The sequence below is a fragment of the Panthera pardus genome, unplaced genomic scaffold (assembly GCF_024362965.1).
Source record: "Panthera pardus isolate Hobbes unplaced genomic scaffold, ASM2436296v1 HiC_scaffold_7, whole genome shotgun sequence".
Taxonomy (NCBI): domain Eukaryota; kingdom Metazoa; phylum Chordata; class Mammalia; order Carnivora; family Felidae; genus Panthera; species Panthera pardus.
In genome coordinates, this window is record NW_026527002.1 from 46,505,578 (window position 1) to 46,523,412 (window position 17,835).

The following is a 17,835-nucleotide window of genomic DNA, read 5'->3' on the forward strand; positions in this document are numbered from 1 at the left end:
GGTATATGAACTAGCCAGAGGACTGTGTGACCAAGAGGGTGTCTGAGAGGAGGAAAGCAGACAGGGCCAGAAAGGAGATGGGGGAGTAGAGAGCGGTGACATCTGGTTAGCAGAATACCTGCTGCCGCGGGGTACCCCTCTCTGCCCAAGCCCCTGATGCTGCCAATTACCCCTGTGGTAACTCTGCCTTGCAGACAAAGGCGATAGGGGGGTAGCTGAATAACCCTGGGCAGAATTTCCCAGGGGATTTGCAAATTGCCTGCTTGCATATGTGTGACTATTTTTTTCATCCTTTGATAGAAGACCTGCTCCCATACTCCCAAGTTCTTGGGCTTCCTTTCTGCAAACACTCCCTTTATCAGGCTCAGGGGACGAGGAAGATGTGACCCTGGTAAGAAGAACACAGCCAGAGACTGTTCAGAGGCAAAGGAAAGGACACAGAGAGATAGGGGGTGGGGGGTGGGGAGGGGGGTGTCTTTCTGCCTGGCTTGTTTATTGCCACAATTTAGGGAGGAGACACGTGCAAGCGCTGTGCCACTTTCCTTCTTCTCCTCTGTCTTCAGGGTTCCTCTCCCTCAATTGCCCAACAGCCCAGGACAGACTCCCAACTACCAGCCGCACCCGCAGATTCCCAGCCTGAGAGAAACGTGTTGCTAATACCGTCCGGGCAATTTGTTTAATTAAAGCTCAAAACATGTGTTGGTTCCTGGTATAAGTGGAGAAATGGAAAGAAAATGAATTACCCATGGCCAGGTCTGCAAGTTCTCCTGATTTCTTGTATCCTTTGTTAGCCAAAGGAAGGAGTGACGAGGAAGGACCGTGGCTAGATGTTTAATTCGGCTCAGTAGCACACATGCAAACCAAAAGTTGTGGATGAATCATGGTACACGATGTGAAGCAAAATGTATTACATATCTTATTGTATGTTCGATCCCTACTTGATTAAAATAGCAATTTAACTTATATCACCTTTGTTGTTTTTGCAACTCAATAAGACCCACTGTCTGGGTGCACCAGCCCCTAGAACACAGGTTTCCAAGACTTTGAGAGTGAGTCCTGCTGTTATACTGATTATTTTTTACGGCATCAACCATTTAAAGGAAAAGAATTGGGGATCTAGTTGAATACAGTATTTAGTAACGCGATATGTTTAATATTATTCATCTATGTCTTCAACCATTCGAGGGAAATCACGTGCAATACAAAACAATATGCCCAGTGTAATCCTCACCTCCTGCCCCCAAGAAAACAAGGAATCTACCTGTTTTTAAATTTCTGCATGTCCAATAAATCCATTTGATAGATTTTTTTTTAATCTCAAGGTTTGACTTTTTATTTTTTTATTTTTTAAATTTGTTTAATGTTTATTTATTTTTGAGAGAGAGAGAGAGAGAGAGAGACAGAGTGTGAGTAGGGGAGGGGCAGAGAGGGAGGGAGACACAGAATCGGAAGCGGGCTCCAGGCTCTGAGCTGTCAGCACAGAGCCCGACGCGGGACTCAAACTCACAAACTGTGAGATCATGACCTGAGCTGAAGTTGGACGCCCAACAGACTGAGCCACCCAGGCGCTCAACTTTTTTTTTTTTTTAATAAATGTTTATTTATTTTTGAAGAACAGAGAGAATATGTGGGTGAGGGGCAGAGAGAGGGGGATGGGTATCCAAAGCAGGCTCCCTTCTGTCAGCACAGGGCCTGATGCGGGGCTTGAACGCACCAACGGTGACCTGAGCCAAAGTCAGATGCTTAATCAACTGAGCCACCCAGGCGCCCCTCAAGGTTTGACTTTTTAAATGACATGACAGAAGTACCATTCTGTATTTATAAATACACATTTTAAAGGCTTCATTCATTTCCTCACTCATTAAACGTAACTGAGCACTCACTACATGCAGGTGTTGCTGTTGGTGCAGGAGATGCAAATTACATCACTCTGGGTGACTCTCGTCCCCTCTTCCTTAGCCAGTCAACCTCCCGGTAACATCCTGCACCTTGGTATTCGATTAGAGATACCTGATGGGAAAACGGCCCCTGGACACTCTAGAGTTTCATGCATCAACTCGTCAACCTCATGGAAACACACCAGCTTCTCTGTGATGGGTCCGGCCAAGCCTGGGTATATTCCTAATTGACTGGCACAGGTTGGGTCACGTGACCACACCTGCACCCATCTCTGTGGTTGAGGGTGGGGGGCTCTGATCGGACAGCCTGGCTAAATGTCTACTTGTAAGGGGTGAGGAGGTCAGGTCCTCACGACCCCATGGTTTCCTGAAAGGATAGTTTCCCTAAAACGAGATAAGTAGGAAGGGCCAGAAGAAAAGCAGAGGTACCATAATCTACCCCACCACCCGAACCGCGATTTGGCCACTGACTTCCAGGCCTTCCTTCGTGGTCAGTCTGTCACTGGGGCTAAGCTATTTTCCACCCCTGTCCTTCTTCTCTAGCCCTATTGCTGCCTCTTTGGCTCAGATCATCATCACTTTACCCAGATGCCTACAGTGCTCTCCTAACTGGCCTTTTCACTCTAGGCTTGCTCCTCTCCAATCCAGGTTCATCATTCCCGGACTAAAATAGGACCACATCACTCACTGACTACCCCGTGCCTTCAGCGTAAAATGCAAGCTTTTAAAACTTGGCATACGTAGCTTTATCTTGCACCCGGAACCCCTCACCTGGCTTGGGGACTGCTGTTCTGGTGCCCAGCCCCCTGCTACACTGATAACATTGTACCATCTGTTGGCTTGCCTGACTCTCCCCCTAAGCCAGAGCGCTTTAAGAGCCAGGATATCGTAGTTTGGCTCACTCCACCTCATTGGAAACCCTTCGTAGCGCATTTTCCTGTTGGAGCTAGAAAGCTAAAAATTGCATTTACGAGACCGCCTGGCAGCTGGGATATAGAAAGGTAATGTAAGTTCCATCAAGCAGGTATACCTGTATGAGACTTTATTTTTTTTTAACGTTTGTTCATTTTTGAGAGAGAGCAACAGACAGACTGCGAGCATGGGGGAGGGGCAGAGAAAGACGGAGGCACGGGATCCGAAGCAGGCTCCAGGCTCTGAGCTGTCCGCACAGAGCCCCGCGCGGGGCTCGAACCCACAGACCCAGAGGTCATGACTTGAGCCGAAGTTGGATGCTTAACCGACTGAGCCACCCAGATGCCCGTTTGAGACTTTAAATAGAAGCAAAAACTGAAGAGATCTTCTGGCAACCTTGGTGGTGATATCTGATGCTGTGGGGGCAGGTACAGGTGAGTTTCTAAAGTCCGGCCCCCAGCACAGGATGGCTATAATTATGGTGTTTCCGACTAGAACATTGCCTTAATGGAGTTGGTGCTTTTTCTTAGTCTGTAGTTCCCCGCTTCATTGCTGGGACTTGTATAGACACCAAGCCTGGCCCTGGCCCTTGCCACGATTCTGTGAGCGGCACAATTCTCTGGAATAAAACTCTTTCCACAATAAAATAGTGGATGCTATTGTTGGCAATTAAGCGCCCTGATTAATAGAGATAGTGTTTAATGCCATTTTGTGTCCGCAGCACCCAGCACTATGCCTGGCCCGTGAGAAATACCACACGCCTGTTAGCGAATGAACGTTTGAATGGATAATTGTCTCTGTTCCTAGAGTGCTCACTGCGTGCCAAGACAGGCGCGCATGAGAATATTTCAAGGTAGCAGGTTGTAAGAGAGTCACAAGAGTTAAGAAAATGCTAAGATGGGAGCATCAGGACCGTCTCAAGGAAGGTAATATTTGAGATGGGCCTTTAAGAATGAGTAGCAAGTCGTTGGCTAGATAAGGAGATAGAGGTCATTCCAGGCAGGAGAATGGTATACCCATAGTGCAAATGCATGGGATGGCAGGGCACGTTCAGGGAATGTGTGTGGTTGGGTAGGATATGACCCTCTGGTCAGGAGATAAAGAGGGACAGGGCAGGGGAAGCCAGGATGTGAATAGCAACCAAGGTTAGCATTTCTGGTACTTTCCAGACACTGGATCCTGAACTATGTCACATTACCTCAATCCTCACCATTGCTATTACTCTCATTTCACAGGCTGACTTGACCAATGTCATATGTTGCAAGTGGCAGAACACATTCAAATTGAGCTCTCTCTGACGACCATACTTTAGACTTTGTCCTGCAACGAATAAGAACCAACGAAGGTTGGACAACGATAGGATTAGATGGTGTTGCCGAAGGATGGGAGAAGGGGAGCTTGAGTAGGTCAGGAGCCCAGAGGAGAGATAGCAGCCACAAGCCAGGAGTGGTGAGAATGGGGATGACTGAATACATCTGAGAATTTTGTTTTTTATTTTTAATTAAAAAAAAATGTTATGTTTATTTGTTTTTGAGAGTGAGAGAGACAGAGCACAAGCAGGGGGAGGGGCAGAGAGGGGGAGACACAGGATCCAAAGCAGGCCTCAGGCCCTAAATTGTCAGCACAGAGCCGGATGCGGGGCTCGAACCCACGGACCGTGAGATCATGACCTGAGCTGAAGTCGGACGCTCAACCGACGGAGCCACCCAGGCGCTGAAAAAATATTCAAAAAAAATTTTTTTTAATGTTTATTTATTTTTGAGAGAGACAGGAAGAGACAGAGCACAAGCAGGGGAGGGGCAGAGAGAGAGGGAGACACAGAGTCTGAAGCAGCCTCCAGGCTCTGAGCTGTCGGCACAGAGCCCGACGCGGGGCTCGAACTCACGAATCGTGAGATCACGACCTGGGCTGAAGTCGGACGCTCAACCGACGGACCCACTCAGGCGCCCCACTGAGAAATATCTGAGAAGCTGTATAGACAAACGCGGAGACCAACGCCATGTTGCAGAGACGGGAAGCGATAGGAATGAAGAGTGAAGCCGAGACCTGGGCTCAGGCACCTGGGTGGATGGTGGCACCATTCATCAAAATAGAGGAAACAGGTGAAGAAGCTGGTTGGGGCGTTGATTCCTGATATTGGTGTTAGATATGTTGATACAGGATTCCTACAGGACGATAGCTTGGAGACCATCGAGACATCCATTTGTCTGAATCTGTGGTGCCCGTGACCCTGGAGTAAAGCCTGGTGCCTGGGGTGTGTTGGCGGCTGTACAAGCACGTCTGGAATCTGGCCCAGCATCAGGCCGAGCGAGCACAGGGCCTTGCGTCGCTGCGTATTGAAACTGACTTGTCAGGCCACGGAGCTACAGAGAAGAAAGGCTCTGGCCGAGGCAGGCAAGCAGGCGCCCCGCTCAATAATTCAGCACAGAGCCTGTCTTGGCTGCAGAGCTACCATCACAAGGAGCGTTTTTCTGTGCGAAGTCATGCCTGAGCAAGCTGGATCGTCGCCAAAGGACAAGAGAAGGCTCCAGGCCTCTTTATACACAGGCCCTGGGAGATTTGGGTACTTCATGATAAAGCTGTCAGTCTCCGCAGGGCAGGCATGTGACTCATTTGCATATGTCACTTCCTTCAGCCCGCAGGCCCCTGACTCCAAATCCCAGCAGACAAACAAAGCTGTCCCAAACGACCTCTTCCTATCAGATTCAGGCTTTATTATGCTAGGGGGTCTGGTCGCAGATCCCTTCACTGCTCTGGACCAACTCAGAGCCCCTCTGGCGGAATGGAGCTCTCTAAAGGGAAGGGCACTTCAGAGGGGGGGGTTCAGGCACGGCCCCACAAGGATCAGGGAGTGGAGCAGAATGGCCTGAACGCTGCTGACATTCTGCCACCAGCGGTCGGCTTCCAAAGCTCTGGGAGAATGGGCCCGTTCCACCTTCTCGGCACGCTGCTCCCCAGCCGCCCACGGGGGCCGAACCCTGGGTGGTAGCTACCCGAGTCTTTGCTTCTCTCAGTCTCTGCTTCCATGCGTCCTTGATTCGCGCTGGCCTCCTGTGCTACCCATACTTGGGGATCGATTACTTAGCAGGAGACTATAAGGAAACCTTCACCTGGCATGCACAGCCGTGCCCAAGGGACTGCGCCGATGCTTGAGTGGTTAGTAGCCTAGTTAGGACTGGATTCACGTGGCCTTCCTTCCTCCCTCCCTCCCTTCCTTCTTTCCTTCCTTCCTTCCTTCTTCCCTCCCTCCCTTCCTACCTTCCTTCTTCTCTCCCTCTTCCTTCCTTCCTTCCTTCCTTCCTTCCTTCCTTCCTTCCTTCCTTCCTTCCTTCCTATTTAGACACTGGGCAGGCTGCTCCTGGTAGAAGGGATCTGGCCTGGGTACTCCAGGGTGCTCTCTTAGCCTGCCTGGCCTCCTTCCCCAAAGGCCAAAGGCATCCGTATTTCAACAGGTCTATAACCTACTGGCCGAGCCAGCAGCTAGCGGAAACTAGAAATAAAAAAATGTGTCCCTTCCCTGCAGGCTGGCTCGTCCCTGCACCAGGATGCCAGGCGTGGTGGACAGGACACAGGCTGGAGGTCAGCCCCCACCGCTGCCCCTTATGGCAGGTTCTCTGTACTGGCCACTAGCTTCACTAGCTCTGGAGGAGGCCCTCCCCACGAACAGTTTATCAGTGCGCTATGATACGCCAATCGGCAAATTCTGCTTCAGAGATTCTCGATCCCCCCCCATCCCCACTATGTAATTCAGAATAAAATTTAAAATAAAAACAATACTGGCTCATAAAACACAAGCTTACAACAATACTGACTCACAAACTTACACAAGTGTTGAAATTATAACGAACTTACTTGGGATATTTAGATTGCAACATTCTTGTTCGCTGAAGCTGAAACTTTTTTTAGTTTTGTAGGAAGCACCTACTGGACTGGGTCTCAAAGCTCATGTTTAGGGGGCCCACTGGGCAGTCCGGCCCTGGGCCTGGGGCCTGGGGCCCCCTCCTGGGTCCCTCTCGGGCCCTGCCCCATCCCTCCTGGATCCTATCATCCTGCCTAAAAGCACAGCTCAGACGTTGGCTGACGGTGCTCACGCCTGGCTTCTACTCCCCACCCCCCCCCCCCCCACCCCGTGCTGGCTTCCTGAGAGCCCTATCCCAGCAGTGATAGTTTTGACTATGCTCTTGTATTTAGACCCCTAACCTTTCCCAACTGTGTCTGAGTCCCAATTCCAGTCTTGTCACGTGGGCTTCCTCATGTTATTACCACTGGACCCACGAAAATCCATCACGTTTTGGGGATCGGGACAGTGGGGCAATTCAGGAAATCTGACTTCCTTCCTGCCCTTTGGTGGTTTTAAACTAAGTCCATAAATAATTTGATACTCCCCCCCAACCACCACTTCTGGAGGTGGAGCTTAGTTCTCTCCCCTAGAGTGTGGGCTGAGCTTCTTTGGATCAGGATGTAGTCTTCCTTGCTCTCTCTCTTGGATCACTTACTCTGGGGGAAGCCGGCCGCCATGCTGTGAGGACGCTCAAGCACCCCGTGGGGAGGATCACGTGGTAAGGAACTAAGGCCTGCCAACAAGGAGCATCTGAGTGAGCTATGGTGGCGGTGGACCCTCCCACCCCAGTCAAACCTCCAAGTGACTGCAGCCCTGATCATGTCCTGACTGCATCCTTCTGAGAGACCCCGAGCCAAAACCACCTGGCCAGGCCATTCCCAAATTCCTAGCCCACACCAACTTTGTGAGATGATAAGTGTTGATTATCTGAAGCCATTTAGTTTCGAGGCGATTTGTTGCCTAGCAATAGTAACTCATATATATCCCAAAGGTGGGACTGGAGAGAGGGACGGCGGAGTCTCGCAAAAACGGTTTTCGGGGCCAGGAGCTTCCGTATCACTCATTACCCCTTTCCCCCGAAGGCATCATATCCCCAGTAGATATGGTTTCCTTGCTTCTCTGTCTCCCAGACAGACTGTGGGCCCTTGAGAGCAGGGGCTCGGCTGACCCATCCTAAATGTAGCCAAGTTCTAAGGATACAAGCTTAAAGGGGCCAGTCACAAAAAAATTCTTTATTTTTCTACAACTCACCCAAATATTTATTTTTGGCATCTGTTCCGAGGGTAGCATACACAGCCACTTCTGGGGACCCTCTTCCTCTCAGATCTTGTTTGTCTCAGCTCCTTCCACGCCCCTGTTGGGTTGTGGGAAGCACTGTGTTGTCTCTGTATGCTGCAGGATGTGGGAAATTCTGCCAGCTGTTCGCGGGTCCTCCAAGGACCCTGGGGACTAGAAGGTTTGCCACTTCTGGGCTTCTTCCCTGGAAAGGAGGCTCAGACACCCCTTGCTCCACGTCTCTTCCTACAACCACTGCCTGGTAACACAGGGTTTACCCCACTCACGAACTCTCTTGCTTTCATTTTCACTGTTACTTATTTGCCTCTAGCTTCCAAATCTCTTGTTTAGAACCGGAGACATTTAGGGCCGTGTGTGTGTGTGTGTGTGTGTGTGTGTGTGTGTGTGCACGTGTGTGTGGCTGAAATATCTCCAGTTTTTTAACAAAGCGTTTTAACCTACAGAAAGATCAGAAAATAATATGATACCTCTTTACCCACTACCAAGATCAAACCGACCTTAGCATTTTGTCATATTTGCTTCAGATCCTCCTCTTTTTAAAAGTAAAATAAATCAATCGCTATAGATAGAGCCCAATACCTCCGCTATCCCCAGCTTCTGCAAGTAATGACAGTGCCAGAGCTAGTGCTCCTCAGTCCCTCAGAAATTTCCGTTTTGTTATAACTTGTTTCTGCACTTAAAACGTATATTCTAGGGGCGCCTGGATGGCCCAGTTGGCTGAGCGTCCGACTCTTGATTTCAGCTCAGGTTATGATCTCACCGTCAGTCGCGGGATCAAATCCCAGGTGGGCTCCGTGCTGAGGGTGGAGTCTGCTTAGGATTCTCTCCCTCCCCCTCCCCCCCGCCCCGCGCCCCTCTCCCCCACTCGGGCACTCTCTCTCTCTCCCTCTCTAAAAATAAAAATGTAAAAAGTATATTCTAGTGTTACATGCATTTACAGATTTTTACATAAAGAGTATCATATTGTACGCATTTGTTTTCTTTTTTCCACTGCATATTAATATGTTCTTTATTCTTAAGGTAGCAATTTACATAAAGCAAAATGCCTTCTTTTTAGGGTCCACCTCTGTGTGTTTTGACAAAGCATGTGACCATGTAATGACCCCCACAACCGAGATGTAGAAATGACCCATCACCCCAAAAAGTCCCTGCTAGGACCTTGGTTGTTGACATCCCAGGCTCTGGCAGATGGAAAGCCTGGCCTTGGTTTTCAGTCTCCGTGGTGTTGTCTGTCTTTCTGCTATCAGTCCACACCCAAAGCAATGCATGCCTGAGGACTGAGGGGGAGATGGCTGGGGAAGGTTAGAAGATTCAGAAGCAGGAATCTGTGCTAATACCCCCACAGCTAAGTCCTACTGCCTGGCCAAAGATAGAGCCACAGGAAATGTCAGTGACTCAGTGAATAAACAAATGAATGAATGAAGCCATGTAAGAGGAGGCTGGTGGGAGTTATTTTCTTCTCCAGCCTTCCTGGGTATCAGGAATCACCAGAGACTTCACGCCTGGGCAGTGGATCGTCTGTGTCCTTCTGCCGGGCTGCAGCCCTGGTTTTTGGCTCCCAGCCGCCGGGGGAGGTGGGGATTGACTTCATTCCTATCTCCAACATGCTCAGTGCAGTCTTGTAGGCTCTTCCTGGGACACGAAAGGGTCTCCTGGGCCCACCCCTGCTCTTGTCTGTCAGGATGCTCCCAGTGAACCAGTAGCTCAGGGCTTTTCTCCCCATGAGAAAAAAAAAAAAAAAATGAATCCACTTGGGCTCCTAATTATAAAGTGTCAGCAAAGGATCCCTTTAGACTCCGTTAACTATAAAACTTAACCTTCTCGGGAAAGGAGATCAATACTCCTCTCTTCACTTTCTCTGCAGCCCAAGAATCTGTATCAGCAACTTTGGCTCTCAGCATGGTACGTGCTTTCAGAAGAAAAAAAGTCCTGTGATTGATTAGTTCTAATGTCTCTTGTGAGAGAGGGACAGAAAGAAGGAGAGAGAAATTTAGCTATGCTATATTTATCAACTCTGACCTATACCCTTGATGCTGGTCTATTGCTTCTCTAAGATGTTAGAGACACAGGAGCTTCTGCGGCAAAAAGCCTCTCGTCCTTTTACGAAGACCAAGTTGCCTGATGCTGCCCCACAGCTAGCTGACCTAGAAGGTTCTGTCCGGATGCAGCCACGGTAGCGGCATTCTTTTTTGTAGCTAGGCTGAGAAGATAAGACAACAGCACAGCAATCAGCTTCCTATTACCCCAGACTCTCTGTGCTGGAGGTAAATCAATACAGATTTCTGGACTGGCCTTCATTTCTCATGGAAGGTCCCGAAAGCAAGTCCAAGGGGGCTTTCCTTATTTAGCACCCTGGTGGAGGTGTGTGCTTGTCAGAGCAAGAACGAGCCACACAGGTCCCCCCGTGTCGTTGCTTCCTCTGATGAAAGAAAACAGGCAGCCAGGCCTTGGGAATTCTAAGTTGCAAGGGGAAAAAGAGAAGTTGCCACTCATATCCACTTTCCTGTTACATGCACTGGCCCTACGGGCTTGTTGACTTCTTGCTTCCGCTAACTGGTCACAATAAAGGATGAAGACCGACTCTCTGGGCTGTAAATAAGAATTAGCTAACGTACTCGGCACAGCTCTTTTCTCTGCCGCATAGGAAATTCGCAGGTCTGTACTAGTGCCCAGTGGAAGTGAAGACTCTGAATGAAGAGTTTTCCCTCCCCCCCCCCATCCCAAGGGCTCCTGAGGACCCATGGGGGAGGGGCAAATTTGGGGACCAGCAACCAAGAGAAAGCCCTGAGAGCCAAGCACCCATGGTCTGTAGTCCTCACTGCCGGTCAACGTAGCCTCGCCGTGTCCAGACTACATAAATACTCAGTCAGACTTCTGGGAAGATCTGAGACCCTTAAAGGAGTTGGAGGAGGGTGGGGGAGGCAATCCGTGTAGAAGACAGCATCAGGAAATGCTAAGAGCGAATACAAAAGTCAGCCACAAACGAGGCAGAATGGGTTCTACCAAGCACAGCTTCTGTTCTTGGCTTAGAATTTGCATAGACATTACTTCTTGAGGCGTAAGTCGTGCGGGAATTTGACCGTCTGGGTCAGAATGATCAGAAGGAAGAAAGCAGGCATCTCTCAGTTTGATGCTCTAAAGTCTCCTCCTTTACCTGGAAGTCAAGTATGTCACTTTGAGGCTCCTTCTAAGCCCCAGGAGAGCTCACTGCCCTATCCCGGGACAGATGCTCTCAGGGCCCTCCCATGGGGATGCCATTCTTTGAGGGGTCCCAATTGACGTAGGAGTCGTTTTTGCTAGGAAGCCTTCATGACACCCCCAAACCTGGGCCAAGCCCCCTCTCTGCGCTGCCTCAAACCCCAGAGGTCACTTCCATCAAAGCACATATGACATTGGCTTCCGTATGTGTCCATCTCTCCTGGTAGACTACAGTGACTGGGACAGGCTGGTGTTGTAATCACCATTACGATTCATAGCAAAGTGCCTAGGACATGGCAGGTGTCAAAAAAAACAACAACCATGTATTGAGTGAACATAAGAAAAAGAGTGTTTGGGGGAGCCTCAGAGTGGGATATGCTGAACTGCTGCTCCTAGGGCAGGTCCCTACCAGAAGGTGCCTCTGAGTTCGTTATTTTATTTTTTTTAAGTTTATTTGTTTATTTTGAGAGAGAGAAAAAGAGCACACAAGCAGGGGAGGGGCAGAGAGAAGGAGAGACAGAATCCCAAGCAGGCTCCACGCCATCAACACAGAGACCGATGTGGGGCTTGATCTCATGAACTGTGAGCTCATGACCTGTGCCAATATCAAGAGTCGACGCTTAGCGGACTGTGCCACACCCATCCCTGGGCCTCACACTGCTCTGCCTCTCTCAGGGTCTCCGACTGACTGCCACTTCCTGACTTACCACTGCTTCGTGGTCTATGGCCCAGCCTGGTTCTCCCCTCAATTCACTAAGATTTGGGGGAAGGGTCTCACGGTTTCAAGTTGTCACTCCTTTTTGTCCCCACTTGCTCTTTTTTTAAAAAAAAAAGTTTATTTATTTATATTGAGAGACAGAGAGAGAGAGAAGGAGGGACAGAGAGAAAGAGGCAGAAAGAGAGGGAGAGAGAGGAAATCCCAAGTGGGCTCCACACTGTCAGCACAGGGCTCGATCCCATGAAACGTAAGACCATGACCTGAGCTGAAATTAAGAGTCAGAAGCTCAACCAACTGGGCCACCCAGGAGCCACCTCTCCACCTGCTCTTTCCAATGAGAAGTGCCATAGGCCTTGAGAAGTTTAGCAGGCAGTTACCAGGAGGACAAAGGGGAAATTTCATCCCAGGAAGAGGAGAAAACTAATACAAAGAAGAAAGAAAATCAAGTGAGAGAGGGACAACTAGAAACCTGGGGTGACCTGAGGTGATGTGTAAGGTGGGCTGGGGGAGAGCATGAGGAGTGGGGATGGAAGGCCTTGCCTTGTCAAGAATTTTATGGGAACTCACGAAAACATCTCTGAGCAAGAGAGTTCTTGATTAGTTGTGTTTATATTCACTGTTCCTCATGTTACCAAGGGCTAGTGTCCTTGATAAATAAAGAGCTTGAAATTGATAAAGAAAGTTGATCTTAAAAATCAATAAACTGACTTTTAAACATAGCCAATAACTCCAGAGAAGAAGGTGCAAGAGATATGATTAGCTGGTTCACAGAAAAGGAAATACAAATGGCTCTTTAACATACAAAAGATGTTCAATCTCACTCATCATAAGAGAAATGCAAATTAATTCTCTACACAGATCCCATTTTTACCTATTATGTGGGCAAAAATCCCAGAATTTGATAACACAGTCTGGTCGCAATACCAACCACTGCTGGTAGAAGGTAAATTAGCACAACTCAGGGGAAGGCGATTTGACGATATCTACCCAGATTGTAACCGCTTATACCTTGAGCTCCACTTCTGGGATTTGACTATAGAGATATACGTGTACACATGTGACATAATGCATATTCAGGGTTATTAATTAGAGCACTGTTGTAATGGTGACATATAGGGAGCCGCTAAGTGCCCATCAATCGGGTACCATTGGGTAGATGGTGATGACAGATTCCGTACAATAGAATATCGTGCAACTGAGAAAAAGAATGAGATGTGCTCATGACAGGGAAGGGATCCGAGATATCCAAGATAGCTACAAGACAGTTAAGAAAAAGGTAGGCCTGCATAAATAGTTGGTGCATTTTGTGTATAACATGGGGGAGGAGAAATGAGACTATGTATTTGTGTTCTCTTGTAAAAACATAAAGGAATTAGGTGAGGTGCAAAATGATTGCCCAAGTAGAGGTGAGAGAGGTTTGGAAACCAGGCAGATGGGGGTAGGTGTGAAAAGGAGACTTTTCACTGTGAACCTTTTTATATTTTTTTGAATTTTGAATCCTGAGAATGTGTACCCTATTCAACATATTACAAAAAGATAGTTTCCCGTTTCCATAGTCTTTCTTTCAGAAGACTTCTGTAGCCTGGCTGCCAGAAGAACCCAGCACCTGGTCTGATGACTCACACCATCTCCAGTGAACCCTCAATGTTAAGAAATATTCCCCCCAAGCAAATTCATACATGTCTTTAGAGGACAGGGGTACCGCATCACCCAGCTGTAAGTTATTAGAACTCCCTCGAGGTTGAAAATACCCCGCCCCGCCCCCCATCCTTCTGGGGGCTTGATTTGGATTTCTGCCTTTCCCCACGTGCTTCTTTCCCACTCAAGTGGTCATTTTCAGATAGTATCTCTACTTAACAAAGCCAGTGTCTGCCCTTTGTTTTCTGATGTTTTTCTTCCTTGGGCATTCCCTCCCAAAGATGACCTTGCTGAGAAGTTCTTGAGAACTGGTCACTCTTGGTGCTTTGTGATTGCTTGTCCAGACTCTGTACTTGATGCATATCAAATGCGGCTGCCCAATTTGAACACCTTGTAAAAACATTTAAAAATCACTCGGTGAAAATCCTTCAAACAAGGAACAGCTGGGCTGGAGAAAGAGCCAGCTGGTTGCTCACCACTTTCTCAGAAGTGTGGTGGGAAGCACAGTGTTCAAGAATTCCAGGAGGCGAAAGGCAAAATTAACCTACACAAGCCCTTTGGTTGGGATGTGATTGCCTGAGAAAATGGCCCTCTTTTGGACCAGCTGTATTTGCAAAATTGCCCTCTTTACAGGGCAGAATCAGAAGGCTCTGGGGGGTGGGTCTGAGCTTCCCTTTTCTTGGCTTAATTGCTCTGACTGTGACACCTTCACTCAGGTCTAAGCTAACTCACTGCACCCATATCCGCTGCAGATGCTGATGAAGTATTTATAAGCTCAGGTCCAACCAGGTTGACTCACTCTTCTGCTTTTCTTCCCTAAAGCTGGCTCTTTGTAACAATTCTGTTCACTCCTGCGTAGTTTCATTCCCTGGATGGAAAAGTCTGTGGCTTGGTTACACATATGGATTCCCAATCAGTTACAAACTCCTGGGGTGCAGGGACCACCTGTTTTTCATCTTGGTTCCCCCCACAGGTGCTTACCTATGGCTGACCCTCCATCTGTTTGCTTAGTAAAGAAGTAAGTGCATGGCTAAGTGGATTTCTAATACTTGTTGTGTATTTAGATCAGCTCTGTCCAATAGAAATTCTGTGATGATGGAATATATAATGGTGCTGTTCATTATTGCACTCACAAGTAGCTGCAGAGCACTTGAAATGTGGCTGGTGTAACTGGGAGACTGAATTCTAAATTTTAATTCATTTTATTTAACTTGCCGCGTGTAGCCAGTGGCCACCATATTGAATGTGCAGATTTAGATTATTGGCTGCGTAATTTGATCACCTACACTAATAGGCTGTGTAGCCTTCTCAAGTTAACTCTTTTCGCTTAACATGGTCTAGAAATTTTCAACAACAGTTTGGAAGCAGTGAAAAAGCATATTCGCACATACCGTGGCACTTGCCATCATCATCATCATGGGCAAAGAGAGGCCAGAAGGAGAGAAGGTGAATAGAAATGAGTTCTGCCTGCCTTTTTATGAGTAAGTCTTGGGTCCCTCAGGAGTGTAGATGGTCAGCCTCTTGGTTTATGACTCACCTCTTGGTTTATGACTCTACAACTGCTCCAAGCCCTGCCGCCAGGCTGGGCACAGAGTCTGGGCTGAATTCGAGGGACGAGCGTCATGTGGTGAGTCATTCACAGCATTTCTCAGAGCAGGTGTTCTTTGGGAGCCTCCTCCAAGGGCCCCACCCAACCTGCCTTTCCCTGCAGGGGCAACTGTAGCCCGAGGACAGGCATGGAGTTCATTCCTGTTCAGGAATGTCTGGGGTGGTGTGGAGTTACCAGGGACTCGTGCCCGGAGACCCCACAGGGTTTGGATACTGGAGTGGGTTTCGAGCTCCGACTGCCCTGGCAGAGGCTGAAGTCCCCTATGTGGGTACAGCAGCAACTTCAGCAACTTTCATGCCAAACCGGGACCTTTTGTTCAGTACTTGGTCCCTCTGGTTCCACCCCTCGTTGCCCAGGACAGAAAGCAGAGTGTGGTTTCACCAGTGGGCTGGAAAGCCTGGGGCTCCACAGTCACAGCAGGAGCCTGGCTCCAGAGTGGGCACTCCTGTGTGTCTGTGTGTCTGTGTGTGTGAGTGTATATGTGTGTGTGTATGTGTGTGTGTATATGTGTGTGTGTCTGTGTGTGTGAGTGTATGTGTGTGTGTATGTGTGTGTGTGTATATGTGTGTGTGTGTGTGTGTATGATCCCCTAGGTGCCACTATCTTCTAATGCATGCAACAGGACAGAATCTCCACATCCAAGGTGAGCAGTGCCTGTTTCTCATGTTGAATGGAGAAAGTTCCCTTTGCCTTCTGGACTAGGAAATGTCGACAGAGCAAGTCATGAAAGTGCCCGTGAGGGAGGCCAGGTCACTAAGCCGGAACTCCCAGAGCTGCCAGCATCTTCTACTTTCCAGCCTCACGGATACAGGCTCCTCATGGAGCCGTCTAGCCCTCCCCAGTCCCACCCTACACTGTCCCTTCTTGGGCTGCCTGTCGTCTCTCATTTGAAAGACAAAACGACTGCAGCACTGGGTCCCTGACACAGCAGAACCCCCACGGTGCCTGAGGCCAAGGCAGTGTCTGGGTACAGTGTTCGATGGGTGGCGAGCCATCTTCCGGATCCCAGAGTTGTTTCAACCTATCTGACGCACCCTGCGGGCCCAGCGGGCAGGGCGGGGGAAGCCCATACTGTACGTGACACACGGGAGAAGCGCCGGTTACCGTTTGCACGAACCACGCCTCATTCAGGGCTCAGGTGAGTGTCGAGGTGACACGTTAATGCACCTCGCCCTCCCTTCGCTCTGCTTCCCCTCCCAGCCTCGTCTTTAAAATCTTCACGGGCTAGGGGCAAGCCTAGGTTTGGAGAACGATTGGCGTCCAGAGACCCGATCATTGCAAGAATCACGTGCTGATAGCATGGTAATGTACTGTCGGCTTGTCAGGCCTTTGCTTCTTGAAATTCCATCCAGCTGCACCTACTTTTCATCACTGCCCTACTTTCTTAGAGTTACTCATCCCTGCAGATGGTGTGGTTCTTTCTGGGCCAAGTGTGACTGAAAAGGCTGCTGGGAGTGGATCACCCTGGTCATTCTGGAAAATTCTAGGTTTCCTGGGAAAGTATTCTGTCCCAGCCTATTTGTGGCGCCGTGCATTTCTTGGGTTGCTGAAGATTAATACCCACAGAAATGATTCCCTAAATAAAGAACACTTCTTTGAGGGCAAGTCTATCTCCGTGCAGCACAGTCACAGAATTGTAGACTTTAAGAACTAGAAGGGAACCTAGAGATCACAGCTTCATTTTTAGGGTAAGAAAACAATACCACAGAGGTCAAGCAATTTGGCCAAAGTCATTGCAGTTTAGAGACAGAACTACTAGAACTCTGAACAGACAACTGATCAAGATGATGCGTAAATCAGCAAGTTGGGGGTGACTTCAATTTTTTTTTAACATTTATTTATTTTTGAAAGAGAGAGAGAGAGTGTGTGAGTGGGGGGTGGGCAGAGAGAGAGGGAGACACAGAATCCGAAGCAGGCTCCAGGCTCTGAGCTTGAGCACAGAGCCCGACAGGGGGCTCGAACTCACGAACTGTGAAATCATGACTTGAGCTGCAGTCGGACGCCTAACCGACTAAGCCACCCAGGCGCCCCAGGTTGGGGTTGACTTCAGATAAAAACAGGGGACTTATTGAGGACTCCTTATTTAGAGGAAAGGATAGGGTTTCAAAATTATTTTGAAAGCCTCTGTTTTTTCCAGCATCAGATACTCTAAATGTTATCAGATATTAAGGAAGATGATAAACACATTCTCTCCTTGACCATAAAGTGTTTTTGCTTTTTCTCTCCCTCTAAATTGCATCAGCTGGATTTGTATAATTTGGGATTCACCTGACTGACTGACTCTGGTCACAGGGGAAGACCCAAGGGAAAGCTACAACTGGGGACAAAACTTGCTCTTCCCTCTCTCCCTGATAATTGCCCGTCAGCTATCAGATGTGGACTGGTATGGTATTGGGACGAGAATGGGGGGAGCTGATACCTTCTTATGAATTAAGCAAGCTTTGGTCAAATGAACCCCTCTGACGTAGGTGAGGGACGTTCAAAGCCTTACTGCCATGGGGATAGGATACACGCAAGATGGGTGAAGTCTCTGCTTTTTCTGTGAGCCACATGGGTCTCCCTTCATCTCATCCTGGAAATGCAGGGGCCAGAGTTTCTCCAAGTAGGATCTGGTAAAAGGATGAGTTCATGCTTTCCACAAGGTTCTTTATAGGTTTTTCACTTGTCCTTCTAGAGGCCATTCCAGTTCTGTTTATGAAAGAGTCGCTAGTTAAGAATCTGGCTG

The 17,835-nt window shown here is 48.6% G+C and overlaps 2 long non-coding RNA genes across 2 annotated transcripts in view; one reads left to right on the forward strand and one right to left on the reverse strand.

Annotated features, from left to right (window-relative positions):
- Positions 1-17,835, reverse strand: part of LOC109278001 (uncharacterized) — a 79,067-nt gene that overhangs the window by 11,689 nt on the left and 49,543 nt on the right. The gene's annotated exons all lie outside the window — the stretch shown is intronic.
- On the forward strand, positions 2,783-6,656 carry LOC109278002 (uncharacterized). The gene is made up of 3 exons (XR_008420076.1): positions 2,783-3,244; positions 4,046-4,912; positions 6,334-6,656. It is a non-coding gene; the product is annotated as an uncharacterized LOC109278002 (long non-coding RNA).